At 38.8% G+C, this 20,961-nt stretch overlaps 1 long non-coding RNA gene across 10 annotated transcripts in view; it reads right to left on the bottom strand.

Annotated features, from left to right (window-relative positions):
* Positions 1 to 20,961, bottom strand: part of LOC123781326 (uncharacterized) — a 1,008,785-nt gene that overhangs the window by 693,723 nt on the left and 294,101 nt on the right. The window contains exon 4 of one of the 10 annotated variants that reach the window (XR_015727462.1): positions 17,237 to 17,362. The exons of the other annotated variants lie outside the window; for them this stretch is intronic. This is a non-coding gene — a long non-coding RNA (uncharacterized LOC123781326). The remainder of the gene's footprint in view (positions 1 to 17,236; positions 17,363 to 20,961) is intronic. 10 annotated transcript variants of the gene reach the window in all.

The following is a 20,961-nucleotide window of genomic DNA, read 5'->3' as shown; positions in this document are numbered from 1 at the left end:
GGCCTCACGTGGGGACAGCCAATGCCAGTTTTTCAGCATTCTTAGCCTGTGAACCTAACTCCAGAAATCTGTCTTTTAGAGATTAATTTTGGTACTATTCCATTTAACTTACGGGGGGAGGGGGTCCATCCATGCATATCACCTCTAGGAAAAACTTTACTAAAACTTTGAAATCTGCCCTTGTAGCGGTCTTACTCACCAGGTCTTGCCTTATTTTTCCTTCCGCTGGAGTTTATGAAAACCGCTCCAACTCCATGTCCATGGTGCGAAACCGAATGTGGGTTCTCTCCAGTGACACAGCACCCACGCTCCCATGCGAGCCGGCATCTTCAGGGTCTGCTTCCAGCCTGGCTTTCTTTGCCTCAGAAGCAGGCCACCTGAGAACGATTCCGCTTGTTCTAAATAATTAACCAATCCAGAGCCGCCTGGAGACCCCACAGAGGAGGCGCCTGTTGCGCACGTGAAACCGGTGAAATCCAAGTGTGGTCCCTCCATGCGGGTCTTGGCCCCGAATACAAAATGGAATGTAGCCCGCGAAGCCCCTGACTCCCCAGGGCTTCCACTGGCGCTTCAGAGCCCGAAGCCCTGCAGAAGCCAGCTTTCAGAGCTGCAAGTCCTGCTCTGTTCCCCCACAGCTGAGCGGCCGGAAGGCGCCCTTTCCGTGCGTGTTTGCCTCCGCGCCAGCTGCAGCCCCACCCTGAAATTCTCAAGCATGGAGGCTCGAGGCCCACATGCCTTTGCTTGTTCGCCTGAACGCGGAAATCAGGGTGCCCCCTTTGATTGGCTCCTTCCCTCCGCGGGGCCTATTCCCTAAGACCTCTACGACTCACTGCCCCCAGCAGGCTCTGCGCGGCCCGGACTCCTTCCATTCGCACAACACTCAGGTGGGCCCTCTACACACCCTTACCCCAGTCAAGTCGTTTTGTGAAAGCTGCTCACTTAAGGTCAGGCACCAAGGTCAGAAGACCATGTGACTGCTTTAAAACCTCTTGCCCAGGCCACTGGCAGTTAAAAGCAAGCAGCACAACTATAAATCTCCCCCTGGCCTAGTATAAGCCTGTGCAAACTGTCAAGGTCACCGTGGCTTCCCTCACCGAAAGCTTTGCTAGAACATATTTTGCTCCCCTAATTTCAAGTCTTTTATTTTTAGTAGTCACTGTTCCAGCCAGTAGCCGAATGTTGGAGTCTCTAAGAGGTCCCCAATAAATAGCCCACCTCTTCCTTGCTCGGGTTCTGAACAAACTAAGAAATGACAAAAGGGGGATCCGAACGGCTGACTTTTATTACTGATAAAAGCCGGAAATGTAGCTGGAAAATGTAGCTTAGCATGAGTGTCTCACAGTTTTCCTACTATTGAATCCCTGAATTAGAATTAGCTTTCTCCCTCTAGGTAGAGTGGTGCTTGGCTTCCCCTGCCTCCAAGCGTAACCTTCTTCTTCCCAAATTTACGAACCCTACAAGTGATTCCATCTCTCCACAGGCAGAGTGAGTGAAGGAGAAGAGAAAGGATAGAATCTGCTTGGAGAAAATCCATTTTCACGAAAATTAGAGAATGGGAAAAGGAAGTACTGCCGTCACACTCACTGCAATGTGGGAAAACTGCTGGTTTACTGCTAGGACTCTCCCTCCTAATCGCGGATGTTTTCAGGCAGGGTGCCTGGCCTATGAATTCTTGGATCTTCAGAGCTCAGCACTGTGCTTGGCATTCACATATTCATTTGTGCCTCACCTTTAAAAAGATTTAAGAAAACTTTAAAGTGTGAAAAATGACCCCTAAGGACTACTGGAAGTAAAAGAAAAATGAGAATAAGGAAATAAGATAAACCTACAGAAAATAGAGTATGTAGAAATATGACCTTCAAAATGAAATTATTTTGAGTTTTTGACGCCCCCCCCCCACACACACACACAAACCGTTGCTCGTCAGTGTGGTAACAGGCAACAGGTGAAAACCTGTAGGTCCAATCCTGTCAAGTACCTACGAAGCAGGATAGTTGGAAATATGTAGAAAACAGCACTATTAACTACCTCAGTTTGTACGTGTAAATAAATGACATAAAGTGAGAACAAGGAGTGAAAGGAGCAAAACTGAGAGAGAAAGATGGGGAAGACAGAGAGGTAAACAGGGCCCAGTTCACCCAGGGCTCTGCGTTCCTCCCTAAACTGCTTAAGCTGGATGGGAAGGCAATTAAGAGCCATTAAAAGTTTTGTTTGTTGTTGCTGTGGTTTGTTTTCTTTGTTTGGTTTTTTGGTTGGTTTGGTTTTTTTAAGTTTGTAGGGGGTTTTTTGGTTTTTTTATTTTTTTATTTATTTTTTTTTTTTAAGCAAGGAATAATACAGTGGACCCCTTCAGGATTCCCTCCTCTATAAAATGATAGAGTTGGGTTTTGGTGTGTTGCGTGTAGAACCAAATAATTTATTTCCAAATCAGCACATTTTTAAGGGTGAAAGAGAACACTTAAAATTACCCCACGACATGGGGCGCCTGGGTGGCACAGCGGTTGAGCGTCTGCCTTCGGCTCAGGGCGTGATCCCCGCGTTATGGGATCGAGCCCCACATCAGGCTCCTCTGCTATGAGCCTGCTTCTTCCTCTCCCACTCCCCCTGCTTGTGTTCCCTCTCTCGCTGGCTGTCTCTATCTCTGTCAAATAAATAAATAAAATCTTTAAAAAAAAAAAAATCACCCCACGACAAAAGGCAACAACCGGGACTGTCTTTCCCCCAATCCTGTGATCCTCTGGCCCTTTAATCTGTTGACCAAGTCACTGTCCCACACCGCCCCAAGTCTACATTCTCCTCAGCACAGAAGAGCAGTGACAGCCAGGCCTAAGTGTTATTCAAACAATTTTCTTTCATTTCATAATTCCTCAGATGCATATTATAAGCCCATAAAATTCAACAGCCCATAAAAATAGAAAGCTGATTTTATAAAACTCTCTTTTTACCGCAACTGCTCCATATTAACCCCCTTCACCTTCATTCCAGAAATGTAACAGCGATTTTTAGAACAAACTTAATGCATGCATTTAAGAATTTTTGGAAACATGAAGACACCTGGGAATAACAGAACATAACAAATGGAAATTATTTCTCCATGATTGTTATTTGCAGGTTGAGGTTACTTTGTCTTAGACTGATCATAAAAGACTTGTCCTTACTGTATTTTTGTTCTCTTAAGCAAGAGGCTTAGGCCAGTAGTATGTCCCACTAGAATCAGACATGAGTGGGATTTTTAATATATTTTAGGGGCACCTGGGTGGCTCAGTCGTTAAGCATCTGCCTTTGGCTCAGGGCATGATCCTGGAGTCCTGGCATCGAGCCCTGCATCTGGCTCCCTGCTCCTCTGGGAGCCTGCTTCTTCCTCTCCCACTCCCCCTGCTTGTGTTTCCTCTCTCGCTGGCTGTCTCTCTCTCTGTCAAATAAATAAAAATCTTTAAATATATATGTATGTATATATCTATACCTATATGTAGGTATAGATATATACATACATATATAAATATTGGTGACTTCAAATAAAGTATTAAAAATAAATTTCAAATTCTGATTGATTTTTATTATATGTGAATAATAAACACATTGTAGGACTTTCTACCAAGACTTTTTCAATCCATCATGAAAAACTTCTCACAAAATCATGTTCTGTGATGCAACAAAAACTAAAATAAATAACTAAAAGACAGGGCATGAAACTATATAAAAAGTATGACCTGAATAATGTACATAAAATACAAAGCACATGTATAATAGTGTATTTATAGAGATATGCAGAAAATAACAATGGTGAGATTCTGGATAATTCTGATCTCCCGCTTTTATTTTCAGTATATTAAAAAATTATCTGTATCAGCAGAGAGTTCTTTCTTTTACGTTTTAAATAGGAAAGCTGGTCCTCAAAGTTTACTGTGCATATAAATCAGTTTGTGATCTTGTTAAAATGCAGAATCTGATTTACTAGTCAGGGTAGAAACTGAGATTTTCCATTTCTAAAAAACTGCCAGGTGATACTAATGTTGCCAGTCCAAGGACCACGCTATAGGGTCAAGGCCACGAACTCTAGCTCTCCAATGTAGCCGCACCTTAAAGTTATTTGGAGAGTTCTTAAAAACACCAACATAACGGTCCCACAGCCAGAGGTTCTAATTTAATTGGTCTGGGTGTCAGGATTTGTAAAACTTCTCTGGTGGTCCTAAAGTGCATTCAGGGGCGCCTGGGTGGCACAGCGGTTAAGCGTCTGCCTTCGGCTCAGGGCATGATCCCGGCATTCTGGGATCGAGCCCCACATCAGGCTCCTCTGCTATGAGCCTGCTTCTTCCTCTCCCACTCCCCCTGCTTGTGTTCCCTCTCTCGCTGGCTGTCTCTATCTCTATCGAATAAATAAATAAAATCTTTAAAAAAAATAAAGTGCATTCAGCTTTGAGACCCACTACTATAGAGTTTGTATTCTAAAAAGTCTGATCCTATTTTAGTACATACAGCATCTGTAGTGCAGGTGGTTCTTAGCATAATTTTTACGTTCTCTGTGATGGAAGGATATTAGCCTTTGTAGTGGGGACCTTAAGATGTTTTTCTCACAAGTGATGGCTTTTGAGCTCTCCAGAAGTAGAAAAGCACCATCATCATTCATAGCTGTAGCTCCAAAATGGATTCTTTGGACTAGAATCTCAGTGAGTCAACAGAGTGTTCACCGGAAGCTGAACGCACACTACCCGTGAAAGAGCCACATTGTCAAAGACATATTACACGTCACAAATATGAAAAGTTCATTCTGTGTTTCTAGTTTGATATTCAACTTTTACTCATTGGAAAATATTATTTCTTTCTCTGGCTGGGCTTCAGACCTTGGGGAAACCACTGAACTCCTCGGTGGCTTACAAAGGAAATGAAGGGACAGCATCAAAGATTTCCTATTCCCTTTCAATTCTCAATTCTCAAGTTCTAAATTTCTTTCCCTTTTCCTCTTCCCCTTCTTCCTAATCCCCCCTGTTCTTGTCCGCATCATCAACCCTGTCATCCTCTCAAATCCTCTCCTTGAGAGCAGCGGTTCTCAAATTCAGCGCATGTACAAACGATCAGGAGGGCTTAATGAAACATAGATTCTGAGCCCCATGCCCTCCATGTCTGGCACTGTGGGTCTGGTGTAGGGCCTGAAAATTTATATTTCTCACATAATCCCAAGTGATGATGATGGTGGTGGTGTAGTTCACACTTGGAATACTAGTACATGGAGCATTCGCATAAACAAAATTAGAACAGTGCAGTGGGAAGTAATTAGCAAGCATGCTGTGGGAAAGAAATGGGCACTTCACTCCAAAACCCACATTGCCTAAAGGATAATAAGGAGTTTTACATGTGTGTTTTTAGAAAACTCTTCTGACCTACCTTTCAGATCAATCTGCTCGGAGGAAAATATCTTCGCTTGCCACTGCATGCATGCAATTTGATATCAACTCTAAGAAAAGACTCTAGGATTTTTTCCCCCACTCCAAATAAAAATAGGCTGAAATAAAGCAAAATGTTCTTCAATTTGATGAACTCACTGCAAAATAAGCTTGGCCTGGAGAAAGCATAAGTGACATACAAACAAAATCTAACATACAAATGAAATCAATCCAGCAGCACTGTAAGGGAACTTTAAAAACACCTTGTCAAATTCCTTAGTCATATACTTCCAGAAAGTGAGGAATGATATCCAAGATCTGACACAGTGGATATATGTAATTCAGACTGTTTAGATACCAGGCACCTGATTCTGAAGCTCCCCTAGCGAGAACATCATGGTGAAATGTTTTCTTTTAAAATTTTACCTTTTTCCACATAGATAGAAAAGATAGGGTAAACTATGTTTTACTACATATTGGCAAATCCATTACCCTATGTCACTGGGAGGAAATTTTAAGTACCAAGAAGCCCATCATTCCTGTGTGAAATCATTCCTTTGTGTCAGCCTATAGAATATATATTTGAAAACCACACACACACACACACACACACACACACACACACACGTATATAATTTATACATACATGTAGATACGTGCGGGAGATGAAAATACACCAATATACCTATACATTTGCATACATATTGTCCTTCTAAGAAACTGGTCAAGAGTTGAAAAGAAGATAATCAAGTGTTTTGCTTCTATTTGCTCTAGAAGAGAATGTCCTTGAAGATTTCAAGGCTTCCCCAAGAACAGGTGGGAGTATGAGGTCACAGGGGCAGTGCTGAGTCAGCAGCAATCCAAACCCCACCCCCCACCTTGCCACGGGTGGTGTTTCCCAAACCTATTTTAAGATCAATGTTATTAATATTCCTCATTAGGCACTGTCATCGAAACTGTTTTCTTTCATAGAGAATGATTTTGAAAGAGCATGAAATCCTCAAAATGGTTTAGATGAAAGAAAAAGGAAGTAGTGTGGAAACAGCTTGGGTCTTTTTATTATTTTTTTTTTTAAAGGAGGATATTAAAATGTTCGCCCTGAAGCTTTATCAAATGTTTTGGAGATTCTTTGTACCTCTGCTCAGTAGTTATAAATTTGAGGACTCCATGCTGCTTCTACCATGGGCATTTTTTTTCAGCAACTTTATATGAAGAAGAGGGATTTTTGAGTTTCGTTGTCATGGTAACCCTAGATTCAGGTTGAAAAGCTTTATTGAATGTTTTGGGTATTTCTCCATCTCAGCCTTCGTTTAATAGATTTTGATGTTCAAATGTTTAAATATACTACTTCATCTCTCCTAGGATTGTTTGGCTTTTAATATATATATATATGCATATATACTGTTTAAATGCTTAGGTACCATAGAAAAGAAAATATGCTAAATATTATATTTCTTCCTCGTCCTCTATCCCTGTTGGTACCTAAGATGTTCACTTGTGAAAAGCAAAGGAAGATAGCCAGATAGAGTCTCAGATACAGGGAAAATAGATGTCCTCTTGTTTGTATCTCAAAGCAGTATCTCAATGTATTTCTGTAAAAGGCCATCATTCTCCCACATTATTTTCTTTATTCAGAAGGATGGAGATGATACAAGGGTGAGGGACAATGGAGATCAGAGGGGACAGTGTGGTGATACGAAAAATCACAGGGTATTAAAAAAGTGATCCAGCTATTTGTCCTTTTTACAAAGAGTCCTTGTTATTGCCCAACATTTCTGAAGACATTTTTCTAGAGAACACATGTGGGCCATCAAGGGTGAATGAGTGTTTCAAGGTAAAAAGGACTTGGCTGTCAATACATTAGGATGACACTGGATTAGGCAAAGAACTTAATATGCTTCTGTGCATTGTGACATTTTAGAGGATCAAATTTGTTGGTACCCAAATATTGTGACCAAGGACCTTGGGGGGTGGGTCACCTACAGAACACACTTTGGGAAATGCTGCTTCCTAATAGGTTTCTACTGTTGCAAATGTGAACAGAATAGAAAAGATTCCTAGGTGAGTCAGCAAAGGGACACTTAAGTTACATCTTGCCCTACTCCACACCTGGGGAATACACTTGAAGAGATAGGTCTCTCAAAACAAGATCGGAGCTCCTGTGAAGAAAATTATAGACCCCGTGACAATGGGCTCTCCTTCTACTAGATAACAATCTCTACACACGTGCCCTCGAGAAACTGATAGCAGCAAGCCTCCAAGAGGGAACTCTGGGAAGGACAGGACATGGGTGGCAGAACTCACCCTGAAATTCTGCCCTGAGTATGATTCTATGGAAGGAAACTCATAGGGCAAGATATGCATGAGACTGAACTTTGATGGCCTCCTGCGTGAATGCTGCTGTTTCCCCCCCTCACGTATTTTAATCTGAATTTAAGCCTTTTACTACCCAGTATAGTAACTACAGTAATAGGAGCCTAGAAAATAATTTTCAAATATAATTTTCTTTGAAATTTCAAGAAAAAAAATCACTTAGCTTCTCAAACTGAAGCTTATACCTTTTGGACTATGGTTTGCAGAGACTTGATATTTCTATTCTGAATGCAAAAACAATTAGAAATCATTACCTGGATCATTTCCATTTACATTGCTTTGGACTTCTTATTTTGTACTGAAACACTCTAATAAGCGCAAGTTGATGATGATGAGTATTATTTAACACTTATCACTTCTAACCCTACATTAGATTCTCTCTCCCACAAATCCAAACAGGGGTTTTGGTGATTCATATCAGCAAAAACAACTAATTTTTTAAAGATTTTATTTATTTATTTGAGAGAGAGAGAGAGAATAAGCAGGGGGAGGGGCAGAGGGAGAGCAGACTCCCTACTGAGCAGGGAGCCTGATGCGGGACTCAATCCCAGGACCCTGGGATCATGACCTGAGCCAAAGGCAGACACTTAAGGACGGAGCCACCCACGTGCCTCTGCCACTGTTTTTGTTTACATAACATTTGTTAGCCAGAGACGTTCCTCCTAATTTCATCGCCAGCATCCTCCTTGCCATACACAACATATATCAAGGAATGAATGGGAAAGTTGCTAAGGAGGCAGAAAGTATGCTGTCAGCCTGGCCGTGGCCATTTCATACTATAGCATTGTGGCTTTGTTCCGAACAGGAAATCTCTCCCCAACAGAATCCATGCCATAACTAAATTGTTAATTGTTGGGTGCTTCACCCTCTGAATTCTGTCTAGATCAGTCCTCAGACTCTCACCATAAAGGTCCAGTTTCTCCAAGGCTCATTGGTAGAATTTGAAGAGTGCCTGTGCTCACATCATACAGCCTTCTTCAGTCTCTTTGCCTCATTGGTTTCTCCACGACCATGAGTTAAGGAAGGCAACTCCATGGTTGTTGGTGGAGCAAAAGCCAGACCCCCTTTACCAGGTCGCACATTCATCTTCCACAGCCTGTTGAGTGTTGGCCACCAGCAGTTCAGAGCTTTCCCCTTCTCTGGAGGATTTCTCTTGGCTTTAACTGGGCCACCACACACAGGAATAACCATCCTGGTTTGTCTGAGACAGTCCCAGGCTCAGCACTCAAAGTTCTGCATCCCAGAAAACCTCTTAGTCTCCAGCAAGCAGAAATGGTTTATCTTTCCCACCTCCCTCCCCTTGCAACTAAATGATACAGGGAGTACCCTTAAGGGTGAGTTCAAGGTGCTATCAGTGCTGTGGTGTAGGTCCCGCTCTTGAGATCCAACCTCCAGCTTGAAGGGCATAACTGCTTAGCTCCCTCCCTTGCTCCTTCTTCCTTCCCTTATAATGCTCTTTTTCCTTGGGAGCACTCCTTCCATAAATCATGTGTACCCAAACCCTTGTCTCAGGCTCGGAAACCTACCCTTCAAAAGACAGAAAGCCTTTCAGTTGTAGGTAAACAAGCTGCAGGAGGACAGCAAAACATAGGAGGAAGTGTGAGTGTTTTGAAGTAAAACCCGCCCACACTGAAATTCACTTACTTTGCTTGCCAGATATGTGACCTTAGGTGAGTTGCTACAACTCCCTCCTCCTCCGTTTTCTCATCTGTTAAATGGTGATAGTAACATCTGTCTTGCAAGATTTTGTGATTTTTTAATAATGGGTAACATTTTGGGCATATAGTCAGTGTACAGTAAATGGTACCTTTTCTAAAAATCCTCAACGTTTATCTAAAGTGGGTGCTCAGTTGAGTACTTCTTAAACACTAACTGCATAAATCAACCCACCTACAAAGACATTCTACTGTTATAACCAATCTAAAAGGCACTTACTGAAAATATAAACGTTTATTATAAATCTGATTTCAGATATGGAGGTGAATGAAAAATTTCACCAAACTACCAGACAATTCTGTTCAAAATTCTTTTAACTCTAAAATTTGCCTTCAGGGGTTATTCCTAGATTTTGAATATACATCACGTTTTTTTAGGATAATCAAATATTTTGGGGGTATTGGGAAATTTAATTTTGGAGGTAAATATTAAAATAATAATTATCATATTGCTATCAGTTATTTTATTGTATAGTTATTTTGCATGTACTCTTCTAACAAATTTTTAAGTGCACAGTACAGTACTGTACTATAGGGACGAAGTTGGACAGCACATCTCTAGAACTTATTCTTGCATACTGAAACTTTATACCTGTTGAATGGCAATCACCCATTTCTTCTTTCCCCTGGCAAATGCTTTTCTACGTTTCTATGAGTTTGACTGTTTTAAGTGCCTCATATAAGTGGAATCATGCAATATTTGTCCTTCTGTGACTAGCCTATTTTACTTAGTATCATGTCCTCCAGGTTCATCCATGTTGTAACATATGGCTGAATTTCCTCTTTTTTTTTTTTAAGGCTACATTATATTCCATTGTATGTACACACTGCACTTCCTTCATCCATTCACTGGCAATGGACATTTTGGTTGTTTCCCTGTCTTGGCTATTCTGAATAATGCTGCAATGAACATAGTAGTACAAATATTTCTTCTAAATTTCGATTTCAAGTTTTTTTGAGAAATACCCAGAATATTGGATATATGGATCATATGGTAGTTCTATTTTTAATTTAAATTTTTCCATAACCCTTTTGAATTCTACCACAGTTTTTGATAGATGTGTAAGTCAAGATCAATAGCTAGAATAGAAGTTCTGAGAGAGGACTGGTGTCCTTAAAAAGTGATCAGTAATAACTTACTTACTGAGCTCTTTCTGGAGTATATTATATAACTCTTTTCAGTTTTCACAATCTTGGAGTAGTGAGATTACCAGTGTTACAAATAAGAAAATTGAGACTCAAGTTAGTTAATGCTAGGTCACAGAGTAAAAGAAGAAAGAGTGTGAGAAATAACACAGAGGAGGAAAATAAAAATCCAACCACAAGATTTTCTAGAAATTTCTCTTTAATTAGATATCCTTAAAATTAAGCCAACCTGCAAACAATTTAACTTGTGTATGATGACTTTGCATTTAGAAATATGCCCTTCCCTTTCACTACTGACTTCTTAGGATCCAATAATCGTGATACACCCTAAAAATTTCAGACTTGTTCACAAATTTATCTGCCACACCTGATTCCTGTTGATCCTCCATACCAAGTAAAACTCCTACCAGGTATATAAGCCTCCTCCTCTTTATATAAAACAGCCGTCCATCCATCAACACTCTTTACTGGGGACAGAGCAGAATACTTGACAGTCTAGTAGGCTTTATAGCTACTCTAATATGATGAATTCAAGTAACAATTTTATCCAGAAACCATGGACTTGAATACCAACTCTATACAAAAACAGAGGGAGAGAGAAAGAGTGTTCAACTTGTATGTAGAGTCCTGAGAATAGATTTTTTTTTCATAGAGCCTAATTTATGAACTTATAATTGACTATGGGTATTATGATTTAATTATGATTTTGAAAAGGCCCTGGCAGTAGACTAGCTCTGACAGCCTGTGACATGGTGTGGGCTTAAGAGAATAGGTATTTATACAGGCTGTGTCAATCACCTGCTACATGCCATTTCAACTGCCTGTCCCAATCAGGGCCAGCATCCAAAAGTATAGCAATTAGGATGAAGAGATGAAAAGCACTGGGGACATTACAATGGAAGTCAATGGACAGAGGAATCCACAGAGACAGCACAAAATGTCACCTTCATGCAGACAGCTATTTTAATACTGATAAGGCAAACTGCAGTCCTTTAAAATGGGACCACGTAACTTGTTGAAATAGAGAAGAAAGAGCTAATTTCACAAAGTCAAGGGGGTCACATATTTCCCAAGAAATTAAGGGATTCAACTCTAGATTGCACTATCATATATGATATAACTTCTTAACCCAGAATCTACTGGGTTAGTATTACATAGGTGCCACTATTACATCTTATAACCACTGGACGCTGAGGATAGAGAATCACAACCTACTAATATAGTCACCGAAGTCATTAATTAGATTCATTGCTGTCCCTTTTCTGTCAATATTCAGTGAAGAGAAAAATGAAGAACAAGGTCATAGTTGCAAAAGCATTACATTTAGAGCCAGAAGGTATAAAGTCACATGTTGATCCAAATTATTCTACCTTTGAAACCTTGAACAAGATTCCAAATCTCAATTCTTTCACTGTAAAGTGTGACAATAACATAGAGCCACCCTGCAAATCACTTGATGTCAGACTTGTGTCAACTGTAAGAAGACAAATAATACAAAGAATCATCATTATTAAAACTTGTCCTATCTACTGCCACATTAAAAATTATTCTCAAAGTTTGCATATGGAAACAACAAACATTTACTTTCTCACACATTCCAGGGGTCAAGAATCTGGTGCTGGGCCTGGCTATACAGTTCTGGCTCAGGGACCCTCATGGAAGCTGCCATTGAGGTGTTGGCTGCAGTGATCCAACTAGGCTCAACTAGGGCAGAACCTGCTTCCAAGCTCGCTCATAAGGAAGTTGGCAGAAGATCCACTTCAACGCTCACTTGTGTGACTATGCCTCAGAAGAGTTGTTTCCATGTTTATTCACATGGGCTTCCTTACAGAGCTACCTTACTACATGGCAATTGGCTTCTCCCAGAGGGGAGGTACCCAAGAGAAAGCAAGAAAGACTAGCCAAGAGAAAAACCCTGATCATTTTGTAATCTATATCAGAAATTATATGCCATCACTTTGGCTGCATTCTATTGTTAAAGTAAGTTATTGAGTCCAGCCCTCACTCAAGATAGATTATATAAGGCTGTAAATGGCCAGGAGGTAGACCACTGGCACCATCTTAGAGGCTTACCACAAAAACTAGCAGCAACTGTAGAGATTTGACTGAGCCTAGCAATTAATTCATCAAGGGGTAGATGAAAGCAAAAAGAAATATAGCTATTTAGGTTCTTTCCATGATTTTTACTCTATTTGGGACACATAACTAATCCATTTAGCTGTTTTGTCTATACATCCTCAATGTACGTTAAGCAATGGAAGTTTTGAAAGTTCATGTATAATTTTCTTTCTCCACTCTTTGGAATGTAGACATCTGTCTATTTATAAGCTACTTTGCAAAGTCTAAGGGTCAATTATCCATTTCACCGAGTATCCATGAGTAAGCTTGCCAATCTTATGCTATGCTTTAATTTTTCTTTACTTCCCCATTTCCTTGGCTAACTAATTTTACCTACAATTTGCATTCAAAAAGTAAGTGCCAAGGTAAGTAGAATATACCTTGAGTCTATCCCCTGTATTTTCAAACCTTTGATTAACAACCAGGAAAAACTTCCACTCGCCAGACAGACTTGCACCTGCTGTGTCCCCACACAAAATGCCTGGATTAAAATTTGAGTTTAAATCATAGTGTACTAAGAGTCAAGAATGTTGAAAACAATCATCTAATTCAACTAATTTTCAAGGAGGAAAACTGAGGCCAAAAACACCATACCTGAGAGCAGGAAGACAAGTATCTCATGGTTTAACTGAAAGAAGAGGAGAAAGAGAACAAAGCAAAAGAAATATTTGAAGAGATAGTGGGTGGAAATTTCCCAAAATTGTCAAGAAATAAGTGAATAAATAAAACCACAGACCAAAAGTGCCAGGAAACTCAAGCAAAATTAAATAGGGCTAAAAATAAAATCACAGGTAGCCACTTCTTATCAAAATGCTGAAAATCAAAGATAAAGAGAAAAACTTTCTAAAGCTAGAGTGGGAAGAGACATACTATGGACAAAGTGGCAACAATAAGAATTATGGCTTTCTCATTACAAGCAATTGAAGCGAAAAGACAATGAAACAACAATTTTAAACAGCAGGAAGAAAAAAAGAAAAAAAACCCTGACTGCATATAATTCCACCCTGGCAAAAACAACCGTTCAAAGTGAAGGCAGAATAAGTTTTTTTCAGAGAGACAAAAACTGAGATAATATATCTCTAGTAGGCCTGTAGCACAAAAAGTGATAAAAGAATTTATTCAGGCCTGAAGGGAAAAGATACCAGATGAAAGCCCAGATCTGCAGGCGGGGGAAAAAACACGTCACCTCATATGCCTTTGCTTTGATTGGTTTACATTCTTAAGTATATTTTTGATGTAATGTTTTTCAAATGCAACCAGATGGAAGACATAAAAACAGCTTATTAGGCAAATATTCTATATTTATCTTCACACTTTACAGTCAATATATAATTTGTGAATCTCAGCATTTTATGGTCTCTATCAGAAGTCACCGTGTATTTCACATATCAAGACGACACTCTACAAAGCTGCTAATTCCCCTTCCCCACCTGCTTCCTCACCTCCTTCCCACTGCTTCCTAACTGGCTCCATGACTGTGCCTCCAACGCTCTTCCACATTACTCTCAAAGTGTCAGGAAAGGCCTGCAGTACAAAGGAGATTCATGCTCACAAGAAAGGACCAACACTGCCACCAAAGAGCCTATCCCTGACCTGGGAAAATAGAAATGTCATAGAAATAAAATTGTCTTTCTCAATATAGAAACACTGAGAGAGCTTTGCCCTTGAAGTTGCTGTGTGGGGCTTTCAACGAGATAAAAAAAAAATGAATTTGTGTTTTATTACTTTTATTTTAGTTTTGCCTTTTCAGCCTATGTCTGTTACCGTATTAATGTCTTTGACATCCAAATTTTCCAGTTTTGGCTCTCCCATCCTGCTTATTCTCTGAGTTTAAAGGATTAGTAAAAGTTAGTCAAATAAAATCGGGTCTATGGAAAGGCATTTGTGCAAAATTTCTAGAATTGAGATGGATGAATTCTAGAACAGTATGCTATTGTTTGTATTAAAACAAATTTTGAGCAGTATTCTGAAATTTCAACTTGGTATCATAGTTTATGAAACACGCTTTTAATTCTCTCCTTAAAAAGTCTCTATGCGTAGTCTGTTATACCCAGAATTTCTTAAGGCAATTTTCTAAAAGGGGTTCAATCTACCTAGTCTAAGTATGACAATTTATTATATTCAACAAAGTCCTAGTGCAGATAGCTAAAAACCTGACAAGTTCTTTAATTGAATTTGAACAAGTATTTTGAACAACTAAAACCACAAGTTGTAACGAGAAGTATATACTTTACGAGAGAGTTAACATACATATAGGATATGTATCTGTGGTAGATGGTTAAAATTCTCCAACTCTTTGCTTAGTCTTCTGCGAAAAGAAAAGGAAAGGAAGGAACGAGAAGGGAAGGGAAGGGAAGGGAAGGGAAGGGAAGGGAAGGGAAGGGAAGGGAAGGAAAGGAAAGGAAAGGAAAGGAAAGGAAAGGAAAGGAAAGGAAAGGAAAGGAAAGGAAAGGAAAGGAAACGGAGAGAAAGGGAAGGGAAGGGAAGGGAAGGGAAGGGAAGGGAAGGGAAGGGAAGGGAAGGGAAGGAAAGGGAAGGATAGGGAAGGGAGAAAGGAAGAAAGGAAAATCCATGTTCTTTACCATGTGAGTTGCTATGCTTCAAAGCAGGTGGAGGATACTTCCCTACTTCATTTTCAGGACTGACCATGCAACTTTCTTTGGGGTGGAAAATGGGCAGACATAATACATGCCATATTCAAACAGAGGCTTTAAATGACCTTGCATTCTTTAATATTTTAATTTTTTGTTTTTGCTTCTTGCATTCCTGCCCTAGGCTATGAAAACATCAATATAGTCCAGATAGAAACCAGTCTGTCATGCTGGGTTCAAGAACTGGAGGACATGTAGAATAGAAATGATCATGACCAAATAGAATTGCAGCCAATTTGCACACTTGTCAGCAAAAAGTAAATACTACTTGAAGCCATGGAAATTTAGAGGTTATACGTGACCACAATAAGTCTGTCTAATATTGTCTGTGTGTGTGTGTGTGTGTGTGTGTGTGTGCACATGCACACTTTTTCATGCAAAGTCCATTAATACTGAGATAGTTTTCATTCTCCCCAATGAAATTAATTCACATTCAAATATAAAGAAGCAAATCCTCCATAGCACTTTCTGTAATTGAAGTCTATTCTTAATCATAAATAATTTAGGAAGTCACCTATGCATCTAAGAAACTTTGTAAAATTCCAGACTCTCTTGTTCAAAGTATCTCTCAAAGTATTAGTGCATTTCCCTAATTTTCCATTCTTCTCCTGTCTGAATGTTCTATGAGGTATTTCACTCTTATGGGAGATCTTTTATACCACTCTAGCTCTTGTTGGGAGAGATTATTTTTTTGGGTAAGTCTGATATAAAAAGTGCCTCTTCCCAACCTTTGTGGAAATCATTTCAGCCAAAGATATTCTCTGTTTAACACTATTAAATAGTTTTCTGTACTACCCAGATAGAGAAAACCAGGGAGGTATTGGTCAATTATTTCACTTGTTCAACTGTGCACTCATGCATTTGGTCCTGGTTGATAAATTCCTGTAATTCTTTCAATGTTCTTGGCATCTGGGCTACCATTTGTCCATTACGTTGATGACCTAAAGGTCTAAGTAATTGCAAAACTTGTAAAGTTGTTATTAGGATGGTAGCCTTATACTTGTTCTCCAAAGCAAACCTCTCCATGTCTAATTATCACCATATTTACATGAAATTATTCTTTAAAATATGCAGTTCGTTCAAAAATGACTTCTTCCAGTTATAACCTGTCCTCAAGAAAGAGTGTGGATCACTTTTTATACTCTAAATGCAAGTCTCATTAATATCCATACATTGCCTTTTTAGTCTGTTAAATAAGCTATGTAATATACCCAGACTGATCATTGCACCCATTCAGTTCCTAATAGCAGTTCCCTTCTCTCTTACACTTTCTTTAAAATTCAGCACATTCTCTTAAAATTCAAATAGATCACTGAAGATATGCCTTCTGTCACCCCAAGTGTTTAACTGGCAGCTTCAAAACAAGTCATACACACTCTCTACAAGCATAGCAATATTTAGGCAGGCTATACAGCCATATAAGCCTCCCTTCAGTCTGGAAGCTCTGTTAGTTGGTTGCTTTACATTTTTTTCCATGAAATATGTTTTGAGCACCAGCAGTAATATGTATGTCTCCCTTCCGTACACTCTAGTACAGGAAATCTTACATTTCTGAGTATTCGTGAACAAACGTGGATTATGCTTTTGTCTTGTGACACACACACACCCAAAAAACAACTCTTGAAAACATGTCTCATAAACTCCTTATTAACACTGTTCATTCTTGTTTTAGAATTAAATATTTTTTCTTCTTCCTTTTTAATATGACTTGAGTTGTATAGTACGGTGTTTTCCCTAGGCACAATGTCACTTAGTGTCCCCAGGTGCCAAATTTTGAGCCAGATAGCTTCATATTTCAACGTCTGTCTGGAAAATAAAGTGGGGAAATACTCAATAGATTAAGTGGGAATACCTTTGCCTTCATTTTTTTTTTTTAATGATTTCTATCCTTTTCACTTAGATGCATTGGTTCTCGCTTCGCTTCAGCCATGATGCGATGGTGTAAAGCTTCATGGTTGTCCACACAGAAGCTCCTACACTGAAGAGAAAAACCCAGAACAACCATCAGTCTGGCTGCATTACTGGGAACGACACAACCAAATATCAGATCCATGTTAGTGCAAGTGTTTATAAACATAGGAAGCAAGTAAGTTTTTCTGTGTTATCTAGCTTTCGTTTTGCCTTTTCAAATGTCTTTCATGTCTCAGCACTCTTTTTGAAGCAAAGAATATTTAGGAGCATTTTTGAAAAGACTGGCTATTCTAAAGAATAAGAATTTTATTAAATGTTGTCCCAAATAGATTTTTGAGAAAAGGGAAACAGCCAGCTTTCGGTGTTGAGCGGTGTTTACCTCGCAGAAAGACTAGTCGACAAATCATGTAGTCAATCAGCCTAATTGTGAATCACGGAGTGTGTGTGCCCTGGAACCTCAAGTATCTGGCAGAGTGGTTTCCTTTTTAAAATTCATGACATCATACTCTGGTGCTTTGAGTTTGGCTCAACTTGAGAAATCTCCTTCTTTGGATGAATTAATTGGAATATTGGCTCTATGGGAAAAATAATCCCTCCAAATCTCTTTATGAGGAAATTAGTATCTTGGATATAATTTTCAATTCCCTAAAGGGAACAACATCTCCTGATAAAGAAAATAAATTGCTTCCCCAAATTTGTTAAAACTAGTTCAATATTCTGCTTTCATTGTTATGTCAAATGCTACAGTGAAAAGAATTTTCATTGTCTGGATAATTTATGAACCAATCCACACAACAGAATGAGTGTTGAGATAATAAGTGGGGAAGTTTATGTTTTTTAAATATACATTCCATTTATTTGGAAGAAAGACTTGGTTTTGGAAAATAGAAAAAAATAATAAAAGAACCTTCCAGGCTTATGAAAATCGAAGATGTGTTGTAGAGTAATATACTATTGGGAAACTTCCCACATCCCATATATTGGTTCACGATCAACAATTTTAATGTTATATCACATATCATAAAGCTCTTTCTTCTGTTTATCTGATTTACCTGTATCTCTATTCACAAGATGGAAGTTAGCGATATCACTTCTGTAAGTACAGCTCAATTTATATCCTCTAGCTTTTCACCAGCCTTGGCTCAAATTTGCCCCAATGTGTGTGTGTCTGCGTGTGTGTAGGGGCACGGAGATGTCTGCAGATTGTGCTCATTATATACTAAAGCTATAATAAACCACCCCATTCTTTATTACAAAGAAAAATGGACCTTCTTCTGTCTTTCAGAGGAAGTGTAGTTTCTCAAATAAGAAGTAAATACTTCACTTCAAAATGTTGAATAGAAATGTACTTAAAGAATTCTAGCTGGTTAAATTTAGAGTGCTAAACAAAGTCTAATCCAAGAATATTCTTTGGCTTTATGCCCACAGCATTTTTATTTGATTGTAAATTGGACATATTTTCATTCACTTTAGAATTTTGCTGCTCAGTGTTTTCTTCCCCGAAGCGACGCAACAGGTTCTGATTACCATGTAGGCACCAGTGTTAACTCCCTACCTTCTGAGGACAGTTGTATCATTTCTAGTCAATGATGCATCACCACCCTGCCCTTTCTACCTAGAACATTTTCCATGAATAATTGCGACTTAAAGGTTAACATTCCTTTTTTATTTATAAATCAATCTTTTCAAGGTATGATCTACACACAGAAAAAAATGTACCCATATAATGTCAACTTTTCCATGAATTTTGACAAATATGACCATAATCAAAATATAGAACATTTCTATCATCCCCAGAAGTTTTCTTGTACCACTTTACAGTCAACACTCTCCACATGCCTCAATCCAAACAATGGCCGATCTACTTCCTGTAAATAAGGATCCATCCATAGAGTATGTGGTCTGTTGTGTATGACTTCTTTTATTTAGCATAATGTCTGTGAGATTTTTTTCATGTTGCTGAGTGTATCAATAGTCCATTGCTTTTTCCTGCTAGGTAACATTACATTGTTTGGATATGTCATAATTTGTTTACCTATTCATCTGTTGATGAGCATTTGGGTTGTTTCTAGTTTGGGACTATCATGAATATGATAGTCTTTGTGTGGATATATTTTTTACATTTTTATTTTTCTTGCATAAATACATATTTTGTTAAATTTGTCTCTAAGTATTTTGTTTTGATTATATCATAAATGGCATTGTTTTTCCAATTGTTCATTACGAGTACACAGAGATCCAACTGATTTTTTGTATGGTTTTGTATCCTGTGATCTTTGTAAATTCACTTATTCTGGCAGCTTTTTTTTTTTAAGATTTTATTTATTTACTTAACAGAGAGAGAGAGACAGCCAGTGAGAGAGGGAACACAAGCAGGAGGAGTGGGGGAGGAAGAAGCAGGCTCTTAGCAGAGGAGCCCCATGCAGGGCTCGATCCCAGAACGCCAGGATCACGCCCTGAGCCGAAGGCAGATGCTTAACGACTGAGCCACCCAGGCGCCCCTCTAGCAGCTTTTTGGTTGATTTCTTAGGACTTTCTACATAAAGAATTATATAATCTGTATATAATCTGCAAAGAGTGACAGTTTATTTCTTCCTTTCCAATCTATATGCCTTTTATGTCCTTTTTTTTTTCCCAATCACCGCATGAGCTAGGACCTCCATTACAATGTATATCAGGAACTGTAAGAATGAACATTCTTGCCTTATTCACAATGTCAGGGGAAAAGCATTCAGTGTTTTATTATTAAGTATAATGTCAGCCATAGGTTTTTATAGATGTCATTTATTCGATTGAGGAAGTTCCCTTTTATTTCCTGGTTTGCTGGATATTTAAGCTCATCAAATGCTTCTCCTACAGCTATTAAGATGATCCTACAGATTTTTTAATGTTTTCAAAAACATTTTTAATATGGTTGCTTACATTGGTTTTCATTGTGCATGTACATGATATGAAAACCTTGCTGGAAAAAATCACTTAGTCTTCTTATACAGTATTTGATTCACCTTGGTAATATTCTGGTAAGGATTTTTACATCTATGTGAGTGCTGGGGTTACAGCAACATTCTTGCAACCATGAGGTAAAGTACAAGAGATTTTTCAGAGATATTAATTTTGATATCCTAAAGTTTCTAAACCCAGAACAATTGTCTACCTCTGCACTATTCTCTGAAGATAAATAATTAAGTAAGCCCCTGTTCGTATAAGCCAGAACGGTTGGGATTCCTGTTTCTTAAGGTTAAAAGCCTCCTTGATTCAAATGCCATATGCAAAATTCTGTATTTTAGAACTACTCAAGAACGTAGGGGAATCTCACTTCTCCACTGTGTTCTGGCTCTGTTTTTGTTTTAATGGCAAACTATAATCATAGTAATTATTGTCTTATTTAATTTCAACTTTACCTCATAAAATGGGTACTACTATTCTTGCTTTACAGAAAGTGAAATTAAAACTCAGAGAAGTAAAATAATTTGCACAAGGTCATCCAGCTTTTAAAACCTAACACTAGATTTTGAACTGATTTTCAATCTAACAAGAAAGTTCATGCTTTTAACCTTGGCCTCTCCAAGAGTAAGAGGTCTTTCGTGAATTTTTTGCTAAACTGCTTGGAATTCACACTTAGTAGTCTCCATGGTCCACTTTGGACTTAGTACCTTGGAAAGGTGT

Source organism: Ursus americanus, chromosome 18 (assembly GCF_024610735.1).
Source record: "Ursus americanus isolate L20-20 chromosome 18, mUrsAme1.1.p, whole genome shotgun sequence".
NCBI lineage: Eukaryota > Metazoa > Chordata > Mammalia > Carnivora > Ursidae > Ursus > Ursus americanus.
This window is presented reverse-complemented; position numbering and strand designations above follow the sequence as displayed.